The sequence below is a fragment of the Canis lupus genome, chromosome 7 (genome assembly GCF_003254725.2).
Source record: "Canis lupus dingo isolate Sandy chromosome 7, ASM325472v2, whole genome shotgun sequence".
Taxonomy (NCBI): Eukaryota; Metazoa; Chordata; class Mammalia; order Carnivora; family Canidae; genus Canis; species Canis lupus.
The window spans coordinates 35450285-35471229 of NC_064249.1; the positions used below are offsets into that span (position 1 = coordinate 35450285).

Sequence of the window (20945 nt, forward strand, 5' to 3'; positions counted from 1 at the left end):
TCCTGGAGACCCGGGATCGAATCCCACGTCGGGCTCCCGGTGCATGGAGCCTGCTTCTCCCTCTGCCTGTGTCTCTGCCTCATTCTCTCTCTCTCTCTGTGACTATCACAAATAAATAAAAATTAAAAAAAAATTAACTTTAAAAAAATAATAATAAAAAAAAATAAAACCTGATTCATGTCTGGCTCTCGGGGGAGACCCACGCACAAAGAGAGCTTTAGATAATTGTTTGAAGAAGCACTGGCCAAAGAAATTTTTTTTCCCTCTTAGTTCTTCCAAGGGCGTATTCTTTGCGAGTCAAATCCATAGGCACCCAATGAAGTAGAAATTGACTGGTTAGGCTAAGCAAGGCAGAGGGCCGATCTAATTCCTTGGCCTCCAGGGGCACCTGGGCAGCTCAAGGTCATGAGATCGAGCCCCACGGGGCTCCATGCTCAGCAAAGAGTCTACTTGAGATTCTCTCTCTCTCTCTCCCTCTCCTCCGCCCCCACCCCAGCACACACTCTCTCTCAATAAATAAACAAAATCTTAAATAAATAAATTCCTTGGCTTCCAAATTAACATTTTGGCCTTAATCCAGGGCCTTGTTAAAATCTTTCAAAGTAAGTTTATCCTTTCATTTGGTAGAATGTTAATTAGGCATCCCATCAATGCTGGAAAGAGGTTGACCTGGTTTGGGACTGCAGCTCAGCTACCACTAGCTCATTTGGTACATTATTCAACCTCTGAAACTATTTCCTCAAACTTGCAGTGTGAGGGGTGGATTTAAATGCATATGTGCAAAGTACCTAAGCCACTGCACTTACTCAGATGAATAACATATATTCATCACCACGGTCACCATTATGATGGTTATGTAGGTCTGGCACAAGGAAGTCATGGCAGTTGAATTAAAACAGTGCATGAACTCCTTTATTCTTCAGGAAGTTTATAATTTTACATTCAACAGGACATACCCAAGTAGAATCTAGACAAGGTTCGAATCATCAATAGGTCTGGAATATACCAGGTTAGAGTATTCGTGATTAGGTATGCCTAAGTCTTTAATAAAATGGAACAAATGAAATTTATTTTTAAATCACTTTAACATGCCTGGCTTGATGTTTTTATTGCACTCGATCGATCCTTTCGATGACATGAATGAGCGGTGGGGAAGTAGTCTACTTAATTGCATTCTGATGAACTGATGGATTTTTAAATCTTGATAAACATAATTCAAATGACAAATGTAATTCAAAAACACATAATAAGCATATTTTAGAATAACTATTGGCAGTGAAGAAATCTTAGGGAGAGGGATCATATCAATGTAACCTTCCTCCTAACAAAGCTGACATGGGTCGAGGTGACACCATGCAAGAAGATTAATTTCTTACACAGTGATTTGTAAAGTGTGACAACAACAGCATGGAGGTTGATTTTAACAAGTATTTTGAAAATGTGGTTACTGAAGAAAGTAATGAGATTTTATTTTTCTCTTTGCAGGAAGGAGAGAAAGTTTCTGTTCCTGAAATTATCATGTCAGATAAATCCAAGGTAGAAGTTGAAAAGAAACGAATTATGTAATCCCTCTGCTTCATCTTGTCTCCTTTTTAAGGGATATAAACTATTAGTAATAGACTAGTGAGAATTTTCATATGTGAGTCACAGCGTGTGAATCATGGTAACCCATCCAAACCTATTCTGATTGGGAAAGATTGTTATATTCCTATTCCCACACTAAAATAATAACTCCCCTCCCACAGGGGCCAGCAGAAAAACATGGCTTTCCAGCCATGAACTTTAACACCTTTTCTTTATTTCTTTGCAGTTTGATTTTTATGGGAATCTTGTCTCGGCTGGCTGGCTCCTCTAAGACTGACATTATTTAGGGCTTTCTTCCACGCAGGATGTAATTCTTGCTCACTGTTCTCTCTCCTGATCAGTTCTTGCCTCCATTTGCTGTTATTTCTACAAAGATAACATTCATGAGTCATTTTTTCTTAGAGCTTTAGAGTTAACAGAGCACTTTCATAATAACGTCATTTGAGCATCTTAGCAACTTTATGGAAAAATATAAATTAGTGCCCATTCTCCAGGTTGGGAAGCGTAGGCATCTGAGAGCATAAGTGACTTCCCAAGGTCCAACATCTCCTTATACCAAGTCAAGGAAATCAAACCCCTCACGGGCTCGATGGGCCCCGCCTGCCTGGTACCACAGCAGGAGGCTGGAGTGATGGGTGCTGAGGTGCTAAAGGATACAGAGAGCACATGGGTTTCTCTCCAGGCAAAGATCACAGAAGTTTGCAGAGCTGGCCACATGGTGTAGGACACAGAGCAGTACCGTCAGGCAGAGTGAGCCATTGCCTGGGTCCACAGGCCACCAGAGAGGCCAGCAGAGAGGCCCAGGTATAGAGGATACTCCCCACACACACAAAGAGGGTTCCAGTGCATCCAAGCAGCTCGCCTGCGCTATTCTCACCGGACAGGGGTGGGGCTGTACCCGTGGACCCTGGCCCCCCACCCAGAGATATGCATGCACATACCCTCATGCCTGCCCACACCCCCCTCCCCCGTCCATGCTGGAGCAGGATACATCCCTCTCTGCTCACAACTGCAGGTTACTTGTGCAAAACAAACCCAGTGACCGCCTGTGACACTGAATAAAGTGAGCACAGGATCCCGCCTCAGGTCCCGGACCCAGGCAAAGAGGCTGCACCCTTGAAGGAAACATCTTGAGCAGCCACTCCTTCAAGAATCCTTCATCTAGGGACACCTGGGTGGCTCAGCAGTTGAGCATCTGCCTTCGGCTCAGGTCGTGATCCTGGGGTCCTGGGATTGAGTCCCACATTGGGCTTCCTGCATGGAGCCTGCTTCTCCCTCTGCCTGTGTCTCTGCCTCTCTCTGTGTCTCTCATGAACAAATAAAATCTTTAAAATAAAAAAAAAAAAGAGAGAATCCTTCATCTATTGCCTCTGTGTCCACAGTGGGAGATACAGTTACGCCAACAAAAGCATCCATACGGTGCTCTGTGCAAAAGCAGACTCCATGTCCTGCCCCCTCCTGTCCTTCCCTTCCTTCCCTGTGGTCCTCTTGGAGCCCCTTCCCCAGGCAAAGCTGCTGGCACCTTGCATCAGGAGCCTGGGGCTGCCACAGTGAGGATGGAGGGTTCAGGCCGGCCTCTGCCTCCCGTCCTCCTGCCTCAGCCACCTGCAGCCAGGCTTGCACAGGCCCTTGCCCTGAGCAACACCTGCAGACCCTCTGAAGCTCATTCTCAGACCACCTGCTCTACGTGTCCAGCTAACCCCTCAGTGACCCACAGCAACAACCCCCCAACCCCACCTGGACCCCACCACCTTCTGTCTGCCCCCCACTTCTGCCCATCTCCTCCTGGCTCCTGACCCACCTTTTCCCGTGACCACCCAGTGGGGTCATTCACGGGCTTATGCCCTCTGCTCCCTGCCTGCCTCGACCAGAGGCCTTCAGATGAGACCACAACCCTGGTTAAATCGACTCTACCTGCCTTAAAGGAAAGCACACAGTCACACCCTCGACGCTCTGGGAATTCATGATAATGAAAGCCAAGCAGGGCCAAGTGACACCCCACAAATCTCCCACACTGCCGTAGTGTTCTCTCTCCCTCCCCCAGACCATGAGCTCATACCTTCCTTTCTCTTGACAACCCCTCAGTGCCTCCTCCCCATCCTCCACCTCAGCCACCTTGCTTTTCCCTTCAGCAGAGGGAAAATACTCAGACAGACCCAGCACTCCCACCAGCCTGCATGAGGCGCTGGGTGCCCAGCCTGCTGCCCTGGTATTATGGCTGAGCTGCCCCAGCTGCCCGCCTGTCCTACCTGTTGCTCTGTGCTTAGTTATCCCTATCTATAGATAAATGCACTGTATTTCTTCATTTTAAAAAGAAAGAAATCTGGGGCACCTGGGTGGCTTAGTTGGTTAAGTGTCTGACTCTTGATTTTGGCTGGCTAAGTGGCTAAAAAGTAAGCTCACCCCCTACTTCTTGGCCACTTGTCCAAGTCCCTTTGTGAGTCCTTCTTCATTTCCATGACCACATGTGTCAGCATGCTCCAGGGCTCAATTTTGGGGCCTCTTCTTTCTTGTGTCTGTACCAATTCAAGGGGAAATCTCATCTAGTCTAATGTCTTTAAATACTATGTACAGCTGACACGAACAGCACAGGGCAGAGAAGCACCAATGCCCTGCATAGTCAAAAATCCAGATATAACTTCCCCAGAAAACCTAACTACTAACAGCCCTACTGATAACATGAACAGTCAATTAACATATATTTTGTATATTATGGGTATTATATGCTGTATTCTTATAATAAAGTAAGCTAGAGAGAAGAAAATGTTATTTAAAAACTCGTCAGGGCAGCCCCGGTGGCTCAGCGGTTTAGCGCCGCCTGCAGCCCAGGGCGTGATCCTGGAGACCCTGGATCGAGTCCCACGTCAGGCTCTCTGTATGGTGCCTGCTTCTCCCTCTGCCTGTGTCTCTGCCTCTCTCTCTCTCTGTCTCTATGAATAAATAAGTAAAATCTTAAAAAAAAAAAAAAAAAACTCGTCAAAGGGATCCCTGGGTGGCTCAGTGGTTTGGCGCCTGCCTTTGGCCCAGGGCACAATCCTGGAGTCCCGGGATCGAGTCCCGCGTTGGGCTCCCAGCATGGAGCCTGCTCCTCCCTCCTCCTGTGTCTTTGCCTCTCTCTCTCTCTCTATCATAAATAAAATTAATAAATAAATATTTTTTAAAAAACTCATCAGGAAGAGAAAATACATTCACTGTACTGTATCAAAAAAAAAATCCACATGGAGCACTTGGGTGGCACAGTCCATTAAGCGATTGGCTCTTGGTTTTGGATCAGTCTGTGATCTCAGGATTGTGAGACTGAGCCCCCGGTCGCCGGGCTCCACACTCAGCATGGAATCTGCTTGAGATGCCTCTCCCTCTGCCTCTCCCTCCTCCCTCTCTCTCAAATAAATAAATAAATCTTTTTTAAAAATCCATGTGTAGGTGGATCTGTGCAGTTGAAACCTGTGTTGTTCAGGGGTCAGCTGTATATGATGAGGATTCTCGAATGTCTCATCTTCAGCAAGAACCTTGCCCTTGAGCACCATACCCACATATCCAACTGCTACTCGGTACTCACGTGGCTATTTAATTGGCATGTTAATGAGGCACCAAGCAAAGCTCCTGATTCTCCCCCACTAGCCCTTCTGGCTATCTTCCCCCCTGTAGACTATTCTCCACACAGCTTCTGGAACCATCTGGTTAAATCCCATCACCCCACTGTTTGAAACCCTCCAGTTCATTTCCCTTTCATGCAAAGGACAGCCACCAACCTTAGCATGAACTCGCAGCCCCACCTGCCCCCACCCTTATTCCTCTGCCCTCATCCCCACTGCTCCCTGCCAACTCACCAGCTCCAGCCACATTGCCACACACACACACACACACATACACACACACACACACACACACACACACAGAGACCACAAGCCCAGCATTCTTTTATCCTTAGCATGTAATGCAACCTAACATACTCACTACATACGCACTTGTGTCCATTATTCCTCTCTGCCTTAAGATGCTGTTGGGCGCAGGGAGTTTTGTCTGTTCAGGTCACTGTCACATCCCTGTGACTGGGAAGGTTCACGGCAGCCACTTTGCATGCTCACAACTGCAATAGGAAGGCACCAGCCCACATGGTGGGATGACTCTCTAGCGGTCACACGGGAGGTGTGGTTTTCAGCACCCACAATGGCCTCCCTGCTTTCCAACCACTGAGAACTCATGAGCCATACAGAGCATGGTGCAAGGAATCAGGAGGAAATGGGCTGATTTTAGCCTCTAGCACTTGCTGGTAGTTTGACCCCAGGGAAAACACTTGATCTCTCTAAACCTCAGTCTCCTAATCAGTAACATGGGCATAATAGTACCTGCTTCAAAGGTCTATTGAAGGATTGAATGCAACTGTTTGTGGAAAGCACTTACTATAATGCCTGACACACAGCAGGCACTCAAAGAATGGAAATTATATATATATATTAGCAGTGAGAAAAGTTAGAGGAGTTGCATTGCCTGGCCTGAGGAGAATTTCATTGGTGATTTAAAAGAAGCTTCTCCAGTTCTGCCAATATTTGAATTTTATATAAATGGAATCCTTACAGGATACGTTCTTTTTAGCTCTGCCTTCTGTTGTTCACCATTTTGTTTGTGAAACTGATCCATATCCTGGACAATACTTGCAGTTTGCTCATTCTCATTACTGTATAGTTTTCCATTGCATAAATCCACAATTTATTCACACATCTACTGCAGATGGAAAGTTGAGCTGTTTTCATTTTTTTAGCCAATTAATTTTTTAAGGATTTTATTTATTTGAAAAATAGAATAAGTGTGAGAGAGAGAGAGCATGAGTGGGGGGAAGAACAAAGGAAGAGAAAGAAGCAGACTCCTTTATTCTGGGATTCTGGGATCATGGCCCCATTTATGGCTAATTTAAAGTGGTACCAAACTATTAATAGTTTGATTTTAACAGTAGTCTTTCAAAGATATGTGTTATCTTTTATGTGAAAGCATAAATTAAAATGCCCTAAGTCTTAATTTGACAAAATTAAATTAAAAAAAAAAAAACAGGGGCACCTGGGTGGCTCAGTCAGTTAAGCACCCAACTCTTGATTTCGGTTCAGGTCATGATCTCAGTAACAGGAAACTGAACCCCGTGTGGGGCTCCCCACTGAGTGCAGAGTCCCTTTAGGATTTTCCCTCTCCCTCTGCCCTGCCCACCCCCCCCACAGCTCAGGCTCTCTGTCTCTCAAATAAATAATAAGTAAAAATACAAATAAAAGAAGCTTACCTACCATCGAAAGGATGCAGATGGGTTGCTTCTTATCTCCACAGAATGAATGTGCTTTGGCCGCAACAGGGAAGAGTCAAGTTCACCCTACGGAAAAGGCATCCAGTTGTAAAGGGGAGTAGCCATGGGGACAGGCTTACACAGAGAAGCTGTGACATCTCGTCAATACAGACCTTTAAGACTGGTGTAGTCTGGTTTGCCTAGTCACAGGCTGAGAAGTCTGGGATCGGAAAGAGCCACAAGCATGGTCATTGCCCTAGATGCTGTGTACCCCACAGCAAACCAGGCAGCCAGCCTGACCTCCAGAAGCTCACAGGGGCACATTCTTTTTTTTTTTTTTTTTTTTTTTTTTTTTTTTTTTTTTTATTGGTGTTCAATTTACTAACATACAGAATAACACCCAGTGCCCGTCACCCATTCACTCCCACCCCCCGCCCTCCTCCCCTTCTACCACCCCTAGTTCGTTTCCCAGAGTTAGCAGTCTTTATGTTCTGTCTCCCTTTCTGATATTTCCCACGCATTTCTTCTCCCTTCCCTTATTTTCCCTTTCACTATCACAGGGGCACATTCATTCCAACTGCAGACACCGCAATCCTCACACTCCCTTGTTAATTTGCCTCTCTCCACCCTTTTATGACCATATTTTAAGTTTTCATCTTCTCGGTTTGCATTTTCCCCTCTCAATGCCCCCTGATGGAGTTCAAGCATTTGCCTCGAAAATTGCAGGCTCTCCTAAAGGGCAAGTGAAAGTCATCTCGTCAAGATGAGAAGGGACACGCATGTTTCCCAACACTGGGGGCAAGTGGATGCTCTTCTGCATAATGAACCATTCTTGCAAACATTACTTCTAGCCAGACATCTGGTAAGACGCTGGGATTTCAGAGAGCGTTTTGAAAATAACCTTCTGGGACACCTCGATGGCTCAGTGGTTGAGCGTCTGCCTGCAGTTCAGGGCGTGATCCTGGAGACCTGGGATCGAGTTCCACGTCGGGCTCCCTGCATGGAGCCTGCTTCTCCCTCTGCCTGTGTCTCTGCCTCTCTCTGTGTGTCTCTCATGAATAAATAAATAAAATCTTAAAAAAAAAAAAAAAGAACCTTCAACCTTTAAGATGCCTCTAACAGTGATTATCTCACTTAATAATTTCTTCATTCGTAGTAATTCCACCAAAATAGACATTTCCATTTTCTGTACACCTGTGAGTTTTTGTGTGTTAAGAAGAGGATTATCGTTCCTCCCACACACACATATGCAACAAGGTAAAATAAAACTCAGGACTTTCTTGAATTTGTATTTACACACGAGGTTGAGAGTCTATGTCTCAGTTTTCTTAACAGCACGAACAGATGAGGGTGACCAGCACCTCGCCTCTGCCGTAGAGGTCAGTGGTATTCTGCTCCATTGGCATCTCAGAATCACCTGGTGGTGATTAGCCAGGCTAGTGTCTAATGAGGACAATCACCTAGGAGGTCTAGTCTGGCCCCAGTCTGGGCCAGGTACAATCAAATCAGAATTTCTAGAGATGGGGGACAGGTATCCGTGTCATATTAAATAATACCAAATGGTTCTAGTGTACAACCAGGGTCAAGAACTGCTGGCATGGCCAAGCTAACATACCTGGTTATCGGGACAGTTTTCCACCTGGTTTGTCAGAGCTTTCCTGATAAATGAAGAAAGGACTCATTAGCAAGAAAGAAAGTATAATATGAATCCAAACTCATGCCATTTATAACTATAATTCTCTTAATCTACAATTTTACAATCCCCAAAGCCCTTTTTATTTTGGTGGTAAAGTTTTTGTTTAGTAAGATCCTATTTTTAGAAAAAAACTTGAGATTTCTCTTTTAAAGATCTTATTTATTTGCTTATTTTAGAGGGGGGCTGCCGAGGGCAGAGAAGAAAGGATCTCAAGTCAACTCCACGCTGAGCATAATAAGCCTGACATGGGGCTTGATCCCGTGACCCTGAGATGGCGACCTGAACCAAAATCAAGAGTCAAGCGCTTACTGAGCCACCCAGGTGCCCCTGAGATTTCTCTTTTAAACCCTCCAAATGTTTTATTTGCAATGAGACTTTTGTCTGGTGCCTAAAAACTTTAAAGGTATGGCCTTTTTCCTCATTAGCATAAAGACTTTGCTTTAAATTATTTAGATTTATCAAACTTTTCCAGATGATACTTTTTTATTGAAATTCTGCTCCAGAAGCAGACATGTCAGTGCCAGGGGAGGCCTCTGGTGCCCATGTTTCTAGGTTTCCTATATAGAACTGCACTATTTGATGCTGTAGCCAATGGCCACATGTGGCTCTTTAAAATTTATTTATATCAATTCAAATCAGAAATTCAGTTCCTCAGCAGGACTGGTTACATCTCAAGCACTCAAGAGCCACATGTGGGGAGAGGCAACTGTGTTAAACTGTGCATATGTAGGTTATTTCCTTCACTGCAGAAAGTCCTATTGGACAGCATTGAATCTGTGATCTAATATGTACAACCATATACAGTTTTGCTTCTGGACATTAATGGAACACAGAGGCCCACCATGCTCACCTAGGGAAGACCCTAAGCAGAGAGGCAAGGAAGAGTGCCTCTGGGGTTCCCAAGGTGTGAGGCCATCAGCTTTGACTGTGAAGGAAACTCACCTTAGGTGGCTCCTTCATTAAGTATTAATGCTAAGTATTATTATAAAACAAACTTTAACTGAGTAGATTGAAGATCCAATAGGCTTTATTTTTTAATTTTTTAAAGATTTTATTTATTTGTTCATGAGAGACAGAGAGAGAAGCAGAGACAGGCAGAGGGAGAAGCAGGCTTCTTGAAGGGAGCCCGATGTGGGACTCAATCCCAGGCTCCCCGGATCACGACCTGAGCCGAAGGCAGACACTCAACCACTGAGCCACACAGGTGTCCCTAGGCTTTTTTTTTTTTTTTAAGATTTATTTATTTATTTGAGAGAAAGAGAGAGAGAGAGAGTGCACATGTGAAGACAGAAGAGCAGAGGGAGAGGGAGAAAGAGAATCTCAAGTAGACTCCCTACTGAGCTCAATCTCAGGACTCTGAGATCATGACCTAAGCCAAAAAGATGAGTCACGTGCTTAACCCATGGAGCCAACCAGGCTCCCCCTAATTGGCTTTATTAAATGATTTGTGAAAATCAATCAATCAATCAATCAATCATGAATGGGGCAGCATCTAGCAAAAGGGGAGCTCTGCTCAGCTAAACAAAAGCAAGATTTTTAAAGGCAGAAAGGGGGAATTTTTCAAAAGGAGAAGAAAAGAATTTGTTAGCAAGAACTGTATTGTTTAGGCAAAGTTGCCCTCTTAAGGGAAGTGGAAGGGTCTGTCAGTAAATTTCCTAGTACTGACCAGGAAATTCCATGTTGGGCAGCCCAGGTGGGCTCAGCGGTTTAGCGCCGCCATCAGCCCAGGGCCTGATCCTAGAGACCCGGGATCGAGTCCCACGTCGGGCTCCCTGCATGGAGCCTGCTTCTCCCTCTGCCTGTGTCTCTGCCTCTGTGTGTGTGTGTCTCTCTCATGAATAAATAAGTAAAATCTTAAAAAAAAAAAAAAAAACTTAAAAAAAAAAGGAAATTCCATGTTGACTGGTTAAAGGCTACATGGTTGGGTTGGGAGTTGAAAAGGCAATTAGATTAGGTATTCAGTCTTGGTTTGCTGACTTGGCCTAAGTGATGCCATTTTGGCCTTGTGGTTTTCTTTTTAATGGTATTAACAGGCAGAACTTGGGAGACAGCTGACACCCTCTGATAGGGCCAGCCAGCTTATTAAAAGAAAGGCTCTTCTCAGCCTAGAAACCCAAATTGGGCTCATGATTCCAAATGTGTAACAACTGGAATGTTAAAGACTTAACCAATCAAGGTGATCATGACAGCCCTAAAAATCTGATGAGAGGGCAGTTAGGCAAAACAGAAAAAAAAGAAAGAAAGAAATACAAAACTATCTCTATTTGAAGATGACATAATTTTGCATATTGAAAATCCCAAGAAAGCCACTAAAACAAACTCTTGGAATTAATAGGTTTAGCAAGATTTGCAGGGTTCAAGATTAATATACGTAAATCAATTGTATTTCTATAACAACAATTAGCAATGCAAAAATGAAATTAAGAAAACAATTCCATGTACAATTTCACCAAAGGGAATAAAATACTTAGGAATAAACGGAACAAAATAAGTGTAAAACTTGTACTCTAAAAATTGCAAAACGTTGTTGAAAGAAATTAAAGGAGACCTGAATACTATAAATAGAAAGACACCCCATGTTCATGGGTTGGAAGACTTGATACTGTTAAGATGGCCAACACTCCCCCAAATTAATTACAGATCCAAAACAATCCTTGTCAGAATCCCACTTGACTTTTTTTTTTTTTTAGCAGAAATCAACTAGTTGACCCTAAAAATTTATCTGGAATTGCAAGGGCTTCAGAATAGCCAAAAAATCTTGAAAATGAAGAGCAAAGTTGGAGGGGCTCACACTCCCCAATTGCAAATCCTTAGTACAGAGCTACAGTTATCAAGAGAGCACAGTGAGGGCATGAGGGCAGATGGAGAGGTCAATGGAATAGCTTTGAGAATCTAAAAATAAGCCCTTACTTTTGTGACTGACTTTTTGCCTATTGAATTTTTTGACAAGGGTGCCAAGACAATTAAATGGAGAAAGAGCAATCTTTTCAACTAGTTGCACAGCAACAACTGGATTTCCCCTTCCTTACAACATACACAGAAACTACCTCCAAGTAAATCATAGACCTAAATGTCAAAGTTAAAACTACATAACACTAGGAGTGAATATTCATGACCTTGGCTTGGGGAAAGCCTTATATGTGACACTAATAGTATACGCAACAAGAGAAAAAATAAATTAGACTTCATCAAAATTAAAAACTTTTCTGCCTCTTAGGATATAATCAAGAAAGTGAAAATCCAACCCAGAGACTGAGGGAAAATAATTGGCAAATCATAGCTCTGATATGGAATTTGCATCAAGAACATACAAAGTATACAAAGTATATTTACAACTCAATAATAAAAAAAGAGACAAATATCAGAATTTAAAAATAAGCAAAAATATCAACAGACATTTCTCCAAAGAAGATATACAAATGGCCAATCAATGCATGAAAAGATGCTCAAAAATGGCTCAGTAGCCCTTGGGAGAATGTAAATTCAAACCAGAACAAGTTATCACTTCACACCCACTCAAAAAAGTATAATAAAAAAAAATAATAATAGGGATGCCTGGCTGACTTGGTCGGTGGAGCATGCTACTCCTGATCTTGGGGTCACTGAGTTTGAGCTCCACACTGGGCATAGAGATTACTTTAAAAAAATAAATAAAGGTACTACCTTTTTTTTTTTTTTTTTTTTAAGGTAACAAGTGGGGCAGCCAGGGTGGCTCAGCAGTTTGGCGCCACCTTCAGTCCAGGGCATGATCCTGGAGACCCTGGATCGAGTCCCCGTCTGGCTCCCTGCATAGAGCCTGCTTTTCCCTCTGCCTGTGTCTCTGCCTCTCTCTGTGTGTCTCTCATGAATAAATAAATAAAATCTTTAAAAATAAATAAATAAATTTATTTTAAAAAATAAATAAAGATAACAATTGTTGAAGAGGATGTGGAGAAATGGAAACCTCACTGCTGGGTGACGATGTAAACACGGCACAGCCCCTTTGGACAATGGCTTGGCAGGTTGTCAAAAGTTACCATGTGACCCTGTGAATCCACCTGTAGATACACACCCAAGAGAATTGAAACTGTCAACACATATACTTGCACATGAATATTGATAGCAGCATCATTCTTAAGAGCCGAAAACAACCCCAAGTATCTACCAACTGGTGAATGAATAAACAAAACGTGAGTATATCCATACAATGAAATATTACCGGGCAATAAAGAGAAGTGAAGTAGTGATACACGCCACAACACAGATGGACCTGAAAACATGCTAAGTGAAGACCACCTATCCCATGATTCTATTTGAATATGCCCAGAAGAGTCAAGTCCGTAGAGATAAAATAGATTGGTGTTGCCTTAGGTTGGAGGGAGGAGGAGGAAAGTAACTGCTAATTTGTACAGGAAGTTCTCTAGGATGATGAAATGTTCTAAAGGTGATTATGCTGCTGGTTGCACAACTCTGTGAATGCGCCAATGTCATTGAGCTGTACACTTCAGTTGGGTGAATTGCTCATTAAAGCTTTTGGTAAAAAATATGGTGAGGCCACACCTGTGAGTGCTGGATGCCCGCCAGCACCAACCAGAACCTCAATTTTTCCTCTTCAGAGTGTGGAGGGTGGACCTACAGCATCTCAGGCTTTAAACCAACCTATTACATCTGCATATTCACACATCCCGTAGGCACACTTAAGAGAAGCACTGAAAGGCTTCAGACTCAAGAAGCAAAATCTAGAGCAACATAGTAATTGATGTACATAACATGTACTTAACTTTTCTATTTCTTTAAATATTGTCTTTTTTATTTATTTTGTGAGTCAAGGGTAGTGCTGTGAGATAAATGTTTATGCTTTTTATTTTATTTTGAGATTTTATTTATTTATTTGACAGTGACAGGGAGAGAGAGCGCACAAGCAGCAGGAGCATCAGGCAGAGGGAGAGGAAGAAGCAGAATCCCCGCCAAGCAGAAAGCCCAATACGGGGCTCAATCCCAGGACTCTGAAACCATGACTTGAGCCAACAGCAGTTGCTTAACCGACTGAGCCACCCAGATGCCCCTAAATATTTACACTTAAAAAAAAAAAAAGATCTATTTATTTGAGAGAGAGAGTGTGTGTCCAAGCAGGGAGATAGGCAGAGAGAGAAGCAGACACCTCTCTGAGCTCAGAGCCTGACTCGGGGCTCCATCCCAGGACCCTGAGATCATGACCTGAGCCAAAATTAAGAGTCAGATACTTAACTGACCCACTCAGGTGCCCCAAATGTTTACACTTTTATTCAAACATGACAGACATGCTCCTAACTACCCTCCACTTAACTGGTCCATTCCATGGCCCCTGCTTTCCATTCCCGCCATGGTAGGCACCAGCTGGGTTGGGATCACATGGAACCCCTCTGTTGCAAGCTTGCTCTTTTGGACATTGTCACATTCAGCTGGTGGATGGATGCTTGAGAGGCTCCACGGCAGCTCCTTCACCTGCCTGGCAAGGTGGCAGGGATTCCTAGAAGAATGGGAATGTCCACCAAGGAGTCAACATGTGCCTCTTCAGTGTGCTGGTCTGAATAGTGGGATAACTTTTTATATGGTGGTTTGAGCCCTCAGAGTGTTCAAATGGACAGGAAGTGGAAGTTGCCAGTTTCTTAAGGCATGGACCCCAAACTGGCAAGGCATCACTTCCATCATATTTTTTTGCTCAAAGCAGGCATGGAGCCCACCCAGATTCAGGGAAAGGGGGCCATAGACCTTGATGGGGAGAGAAGGAAATGGGAGTTATTATTTAGTGTGTATAGAGTTTCAGTTTTGCAAGACGAAAATGCTCTGGAGATTGTTACACAGCAATGTGCATTTCCTTAAACACTACTCAACCATACATTTATGACAGGTAAGATGGCAAATTTTGTGTTATGTGCATTTTACTATAAGTAAAACTATGAATAACAAAATAAAAGAAACTCATTTGAAAAATGAACTGCTGACTTCCGGCTGCCATGTCATACATAACAACAACCAGCACATTCCCAAGACAGTCGGTAATCTCTTTAAGCTCATCTTGGCTGTCTCTAGGATCCAGGATTTTAATGCTGCCAACATTGTGTTGGTGGTATTATAATTTCCCTGAAATAAACATGAACACAAGACACAACAGAATGTGCCCAATGCCACTCTGAATTGGGTCCCACAAGGAAGGCGACAGAATGAAACGGGACAATTTGATATAACTTCATCTCCAGTTCAGGTAGTGGAATGTGTAGAAGTAGGCAAAATCAATCATTCAGAATGACTCTCAAATATTTTATTTACAGATGAAAAATCAGACACCCATATGGGAAAGATGACACTTTGAAAGGCTTAAAGATTACCTGAGGAAACAGAGGCAGAGATCATGCCCCTGGATTAGAAGACTGGAGCCTGTAAGTCCCATTTCTCCCTCCCCTCTCCATGGGAGAAATGTTAAAGAACAGGGTAAAAAAAAAAAAAAAAAAGAACAGGGTAGAGGGTCTGGTTCCAGCAGTTCTGTCTCCAACATGCCCCGTTCACAGTCATGGCCAAGGAATGGGGACACTGGGGACTGGCCTCAGGGCATACAAATTTGACCGTGCAAACATTTTAAATAATCATCTTAAAAGATCAGGTAAAACTTAAAATGTTCTCTGCACTCAGTGAGAGGCTTCCTCCACCTCTCAAGCCATTGGCTCTTAATCTCTTGAACAGAGATGGATGGATCCCAACATCCAAGGTCATCCAAAGTCCACTGAGGCCCTTTAGACTCTCCTTCCCATGCTCACGACCTTACCTGGAGAGCAGCCTCTGTGGTACATGAACACCCCGCTAACTGATAGAATCCCAACATGAAGGGGATAAGGAGATTTCCACGCCAAGTCACATCAAGAATGTGGCCTATAGATGAAAGTAAATGCAGAAATGTTAGTACTAAATCAGAACGACATGCTTGAGTATCACTGACATTTTTATGCTGCTAAGACAGATGAGTGATCACATTGACCACTGCCCAGTTTGTAGTGTCATAAACATAAATGACAAGGAAGTGAGCTATTTGGCCTTCCAAAGGTCAAGACAAGGGCAGCCCCAGTGGCTCAGCAGTTTAGCGCCGCCTTCAGCCCAGGGCGTGATCCTGGAGACCCAAGATCGAGTCCCACGTCGGGCTCCCTGCGTGGAGCCTGCTTCTCCCTCTGCCTTGTGCCTCTGCCTCTCTCTCTGTCTGTGTATCCCTCATGAATAAATAAATAAAATCTTTAAAAAAAAAAAAACATTATACAAAGGTCAAGACGAAACCAAGCCAGTTAGCAGGTTTGGGCCAGATACTGAAACCAAGGCCCAACTTACGTGCATCTCTGACCTTTTGCCCTAGAAATCCCATTTGGAGATGTCTATTCTAACCGTAATGGACAAATGTTGACTCTGTCCAGCATCCATCTTTGTGGAGACAGCATCCCTTCCCTTGGTGAATTTTTCCTCTCTTTTTCAACCACGTGGTTCTAGTGAAAGCTGCCAATCATAGTGACCACCCCCTGGACACAGTGGTTGGTCCAAAGTGGGTGTCCACGCATACCCCAGGCCAGGGAATTAGAGCCCTTTCCAGGGATTTTTACATACTGGTGTGAAGATTATTTTCTTTCCTCTGGGGTTTATGACTTGGGATGACTTACACCCAGAGCTATCTCACAGGATGTCCTTGACTCATTCAGGAAGATTATATAGCATAGGAGGAAATAAGATGAACCCCAGCGAGAAATGGACAGGACAGAAGGAGAGTGCCTTGTTCGAGCCCTTGGGACCATGTGGCAACCCTGGGGCAGCTCTTCTTCTGTCCAATAGATAAGCAAACATGTTCTATTTTTTGCTTCAGTTACTTTGAGTTGGGCTTCTGTCACAGAGATTCTCATTAATATACTAAGGAAATTATCAGAGATGCATACCAAGAATATTCATGGTAATGGTATATATAATATTAAGAAAAAGAGGACCTAAAAAAAAAAAAAAAGAGGACCTGACAAGGGAATGGTTCAATAAAGTAGGGTTTATCTGTTGATAGAATGTCATGTAATCTTTAAAAATTATTTTTTAAAAATATTCAATAGTATGGAAATGCTTATGATGTGAAGTAAAAAGGTATAAAACTAAAATATACTATGATTCCAACTTATGTATATAGACACACACAGACATACACATATATGAAAGTGGAATATTTCTGGTGATTGGCAATGTATTTTCATGCTTTCATGTCTTATCATAATATTTTAGGTTTTTTCCAGTTTTATTGAGAAATAATTGATATACATCACTATAAATTTGAGGTGTATGGCATGATGGTTTGATTTACACATATTATGGAATGGTGATCACAATAGGTCCAGCTAACATCTAACATCTCATGTAGATACAATACAAAGAAAAAAAATTTTTCCCCCTTGTGGTAAGAACTCTTAGGATCTACTCTCTTCATTCAACATAGCAGTGTCAGCTACAGTCACTGTGCTGTAGGTGACATCCTGGTGCTTAGTTATCTTGTACCTGGAACTTTGTGCCTTCTGCCCCCCTTCTCATCTTCCTCCCCATGCCCCCCACCTCTAGTAACCACACTTGTGATCTCTTTTCCTATGACTTTGGTGTTTTGCTTTTTTTTTTCTTTTTAGATACCACATATAAGTGAGAGAGATCAAGCAGTATTTGTCTTTTGTCATAATTTTTAAATGTTAGCATATATTTTCTTTACAATGAATTTCAAAATAAACAAATTGTTTTTTCAAAAGTAGTAATAAATGCTTGCAGCCCATCATCACGTTCGCCAGTATGTCCATTATCTTTGAACCCTAAAAGGAGGTGTGTGTGACTTCGCATCATCTGAATCAACTCAGTAGAAACCATAGCAACTTCTAAGATCCATGTGATCTCTCTAAGACTTTACTGATTCAATAACAATCCATCCAAAGTGGGGAAAACATTGCAAATATTATACCATTTGCCCCTGGTGTATCCACAGCAAGAGATGGTAGCTGATGAAGCATGTCTGAAGCTAGGGCATCTTGTGTCTTTCGATGGCCAGTTACAAAGTTAGATTTCATCTGGAGGTAGCAACAGCCAGAGCCCTTGAGGACATGACAGCCTTAGAGACAAACTATGACAATCTTCCCTTCCACCCTCCACGCAAATGGGCAAGACATGATGACTCTTCTTAGTGGCCTCCTCTGGCATGCCCTCTCCCTGTCTACCTCTGGGTATTCCCACATCCAGCCCCCGGAAGGCCTTCCCTTTACCCCTGTCATCCCAGCCCTCTGCCCAGGAGTTTCCCTCCATCCTGCCCATACAGCTCCTCCCTCCCATGACAGCAACCTCTGATAGCCCGTGGGGACACTGTGATTGTCCACTTCCAACTTCAATTCATTTTCCCAGCTGCTTGAGTGTGTGGAGCTCTGCCACAAAGAGCCTCCTAGACCAAGGGAAGGGGTGCTCTCCTCACAAGGATGGATGCTGAACAGAGTCAACATTTGTCCATTACAGTTAGAATAGACACCTCCAAATGGGATTTCTAGGGCAAAAGGTCAGAGATGCACGCAAGTTGAGCTTTGGTTTCAGTATCTGGCCCAAACCTGCTAACTGGCTTGGTTTCGTCTTGACCTTTAGAAGGCCAAATAGCCCACTTCCTTGTCATTTATGTTTATGACATCCACAAACTGGACAGTGGTCAATGTGATCACTCATCTGTCTTAGCAGCATAAAAATGTCAGTGATACTCAAGCATGTCGTTCTGATTTAGTACTAACATTTCTATGTTCACTTTCAAATATTTGCTCCTTTTCTGGGGCCACCCACATTCATAGCTGATATATAGCAGAGTAAAAAGGTCCAGCCATCTCAGTCCAAATCAAGATATCTCTGAAGATGGTGGCCCTTCTAGTTCCAAAATGCCCAGCACTACCTGGGGTTGGCTGGGGCTGTCATCCCAGCTTGACTTCTTCCTCTGCCCAGTCCTGCTTCTGATCCCTCCCCTCCACAGATGCTGATCCCCAAGGCAATCCTTAATGAATACTCTGCACATCAAACACTGTCTCAGAGTCAGCTTTGTGTAGAATATAACCTGCAACATGGCCCTTATGATTTGAAGTCATTTTGGTCCTAGATCATAAATTACCTTGTGTACTTTGTTTTCACAAGGGTTTGCTTATCACTGGAAGCTTCTTGAGAGCAGAAGCTGCTTTTACATTTCTTTAGCATCCATACCACACTTCCCCCATCCTCCATCCCAGCACTCTGCTCTAAATTACGCTCAAGGATTTAGGATTACAAAAGCAAACATGCAAAGGGGCTTAGAAATTTTGTATCTACATTATTTGAAAATCACAATAGGGAAAATACGGACACTTGTCTCATATGCTTAGGCTGATATAACAAAATACCATACTGACTGGGTGCCTTAAACAATAGAAATTTAGTTCTTATGGGCTGAGAAGTCCAAGGGGAGTGGGGGCTGGCCAGTTGATCTCATTTCTGGTAGAGGACACAGAGAGAGGGGGATCTTGTGGCTCTCTTTCTTTTTACAAGGACATTATTTTCATCACAAGAGTCCCATCCTCATGACCTAATCTAAAAACTACTTCCCAAAGGTGCCATCGCTGGGGATTAGGGCTTCAACATATGAATTTTTGGGGAGGCACAAACAGCTCATAACAGCTCTTTTTTGAAACGAATTGTGTATTTCCATGAAGCATCTACCTTCCTGTTACCTGTAAAGCAAATGCAAAATGGAAAAAAAACACCCTCTTACCATGGTTTGTATTTCATTGGTCTTCTTGAACAGTGTGTCTCTTCACCTGTTTCATCCGCATTACGCTCTTTGGGCTGTTTTAAGTTGCATGATGTATTTATTTAAAATTCGCTGAAAGAATAATCCTTGGAAGTCACCAACGTGAGCAGCACGCCGAGGTGTACTATGGCGACACCTGGTGATAGGACTTGCAAAAACACCATGAGCCTCCTGTAATGGCGGATGCCTGATTTATCCCTGAAGAAAATTGAATATAAAGGAAAATTTAAGGACGACTTAATAGAGTTAGTGACAGGGAGAAGAGGTGTGTGTGTGTGTGTGCGTGTGTGTGTGCACATCCACACATGTGTATATCTTCTTGTATATAGAAGATAGAAATGACCCACGACACCAACAAAAATGAGAGCAAGATCAAGGATGTATGGCTTAGCCTGCTCCTTGCTCTCCTGACCTCCTACAAGATGCTCGGCCACTTTAAGCCTCATTTTCTCATTTAAGGCAGAAAAAATTAATAATCCCTACTGAATTCTCTGAAGAGTGTAAGTAAAAAGTGTTTTGTGAATTGTGTGAACATTATGCTATATATATGTGTATGTATACATGTGGAATTAAGAATAAATGAGAGTTAAGAGAGCATGAGTAAAATTTATAATGGCCACATGCTCTAACAATATTTTTTTAATAGGACAATAACAGGTGAAGGTTTTTTAAAACCATTTTGAGTACATTTTTTAAAAGATTGTATTTGTTTGAGACAGAGAGAGAGAGTGCACACAAACTGGGAGGAGAGGCAGAGGGAGAGGGAGAAGCAGACTCCTGGCTGAGCAGGGAGCCCCATGCTGGGCTCAATCCTATGAGCTGAAGGCAACTGAGCCACCAGGTGCCCATGGTTTTGAGTAACCATGTTGGCAGTGGTGATATTATTATTGTTGCTTTAAGACAGTTGTGTGAGTATTAAGGATAAAGCAAATGGGTGAGTATGGAATATTCTATTATCCATTTATGTTTTTGAGAACCAACTACTTGATTTGGAAAGAAAGGTATATAGCTGTAAGAGAAAAGGTTAAGAAAAACCTTGTGGTCCTGATTTTGAAGCACCAGTATGAACAGGTGGGGTATTTATTTATTTATATGTTTATTATAACATATAACCTGGGATGCCTGGGTGGCTTAGTGGTTGGGCACCTGCCTTTGGTTCAGGGCGTGATCCCAGGTCCTGGGATTGAGTCCCACATTGGGCTCCTTGCAGGGAACCTGCTTCTCCCTCTGCCTGTGTTTCTGTCTCTCTCTCTCTCTCTCTCTCTCTGTGTGTCTCTCATGAATAAATAAATAAAATCTTTTAAAAATAAAAAAGATTTATTTAAAAAAGATTTATTTGTTTAAAAAAAGACTTTATTTATTTATTCATGAGAGACACAGAGAGAGAGAGAGAGAGAGACAGGCAGAGGGAGAACCAGGCTCCATGCAGGGAGCCTGACATGGGACTCGATCGCAGGTCTCCAGGATCATGCCCTGGACCAAAGGCGGTGCTGAACCGCTGAGTCACCTGGAGTGCCCAAAATCTTTAAAAAATATATTTGTAACATATAACCTCCAGTGAAAAGGCTCAGAAAGAAAACAGA

The 20945-nt window shown here is 43.0% G+C and overlaps 1 long non-coding RNA gene across 4 annotated transcripts in view; it reads right to left on the minus strand.

Moving 5' to 3' along the window:
• LOC112648763 (uncharacterized) overlaps positions 1-20945 on the minus strand; it is a 55608-nt gene that overhangs the window by 12403 nt on the left and 22260 nt on the right. The window contains exons 2-7 of one of the 4 annotated variants that reach the window (XR_004817552.2): positions 19324-19560; positions 15331-15434; positions 8469-8511; positions 6858-6940; positions 5553-5674; positions 171-1950 (exon numbers count right to left, since the gene is read on the minus strand). This is a non-coding gene — a long non-coding RNA (uncharacterized LOC112648763). Of the gene's footprint in view, positions 1-170; positions 1951-5552; positions 5675-6853; positions 6941-8468; positions 8512-15330; positions 15435-19323; positions 19561-20945 lie in introns of all 4 variants that reach the window. The other 3 variants (XR_004817551.2, XR_003129290.3, XR_003129294.3) reach the window with 3 other exon arrangements.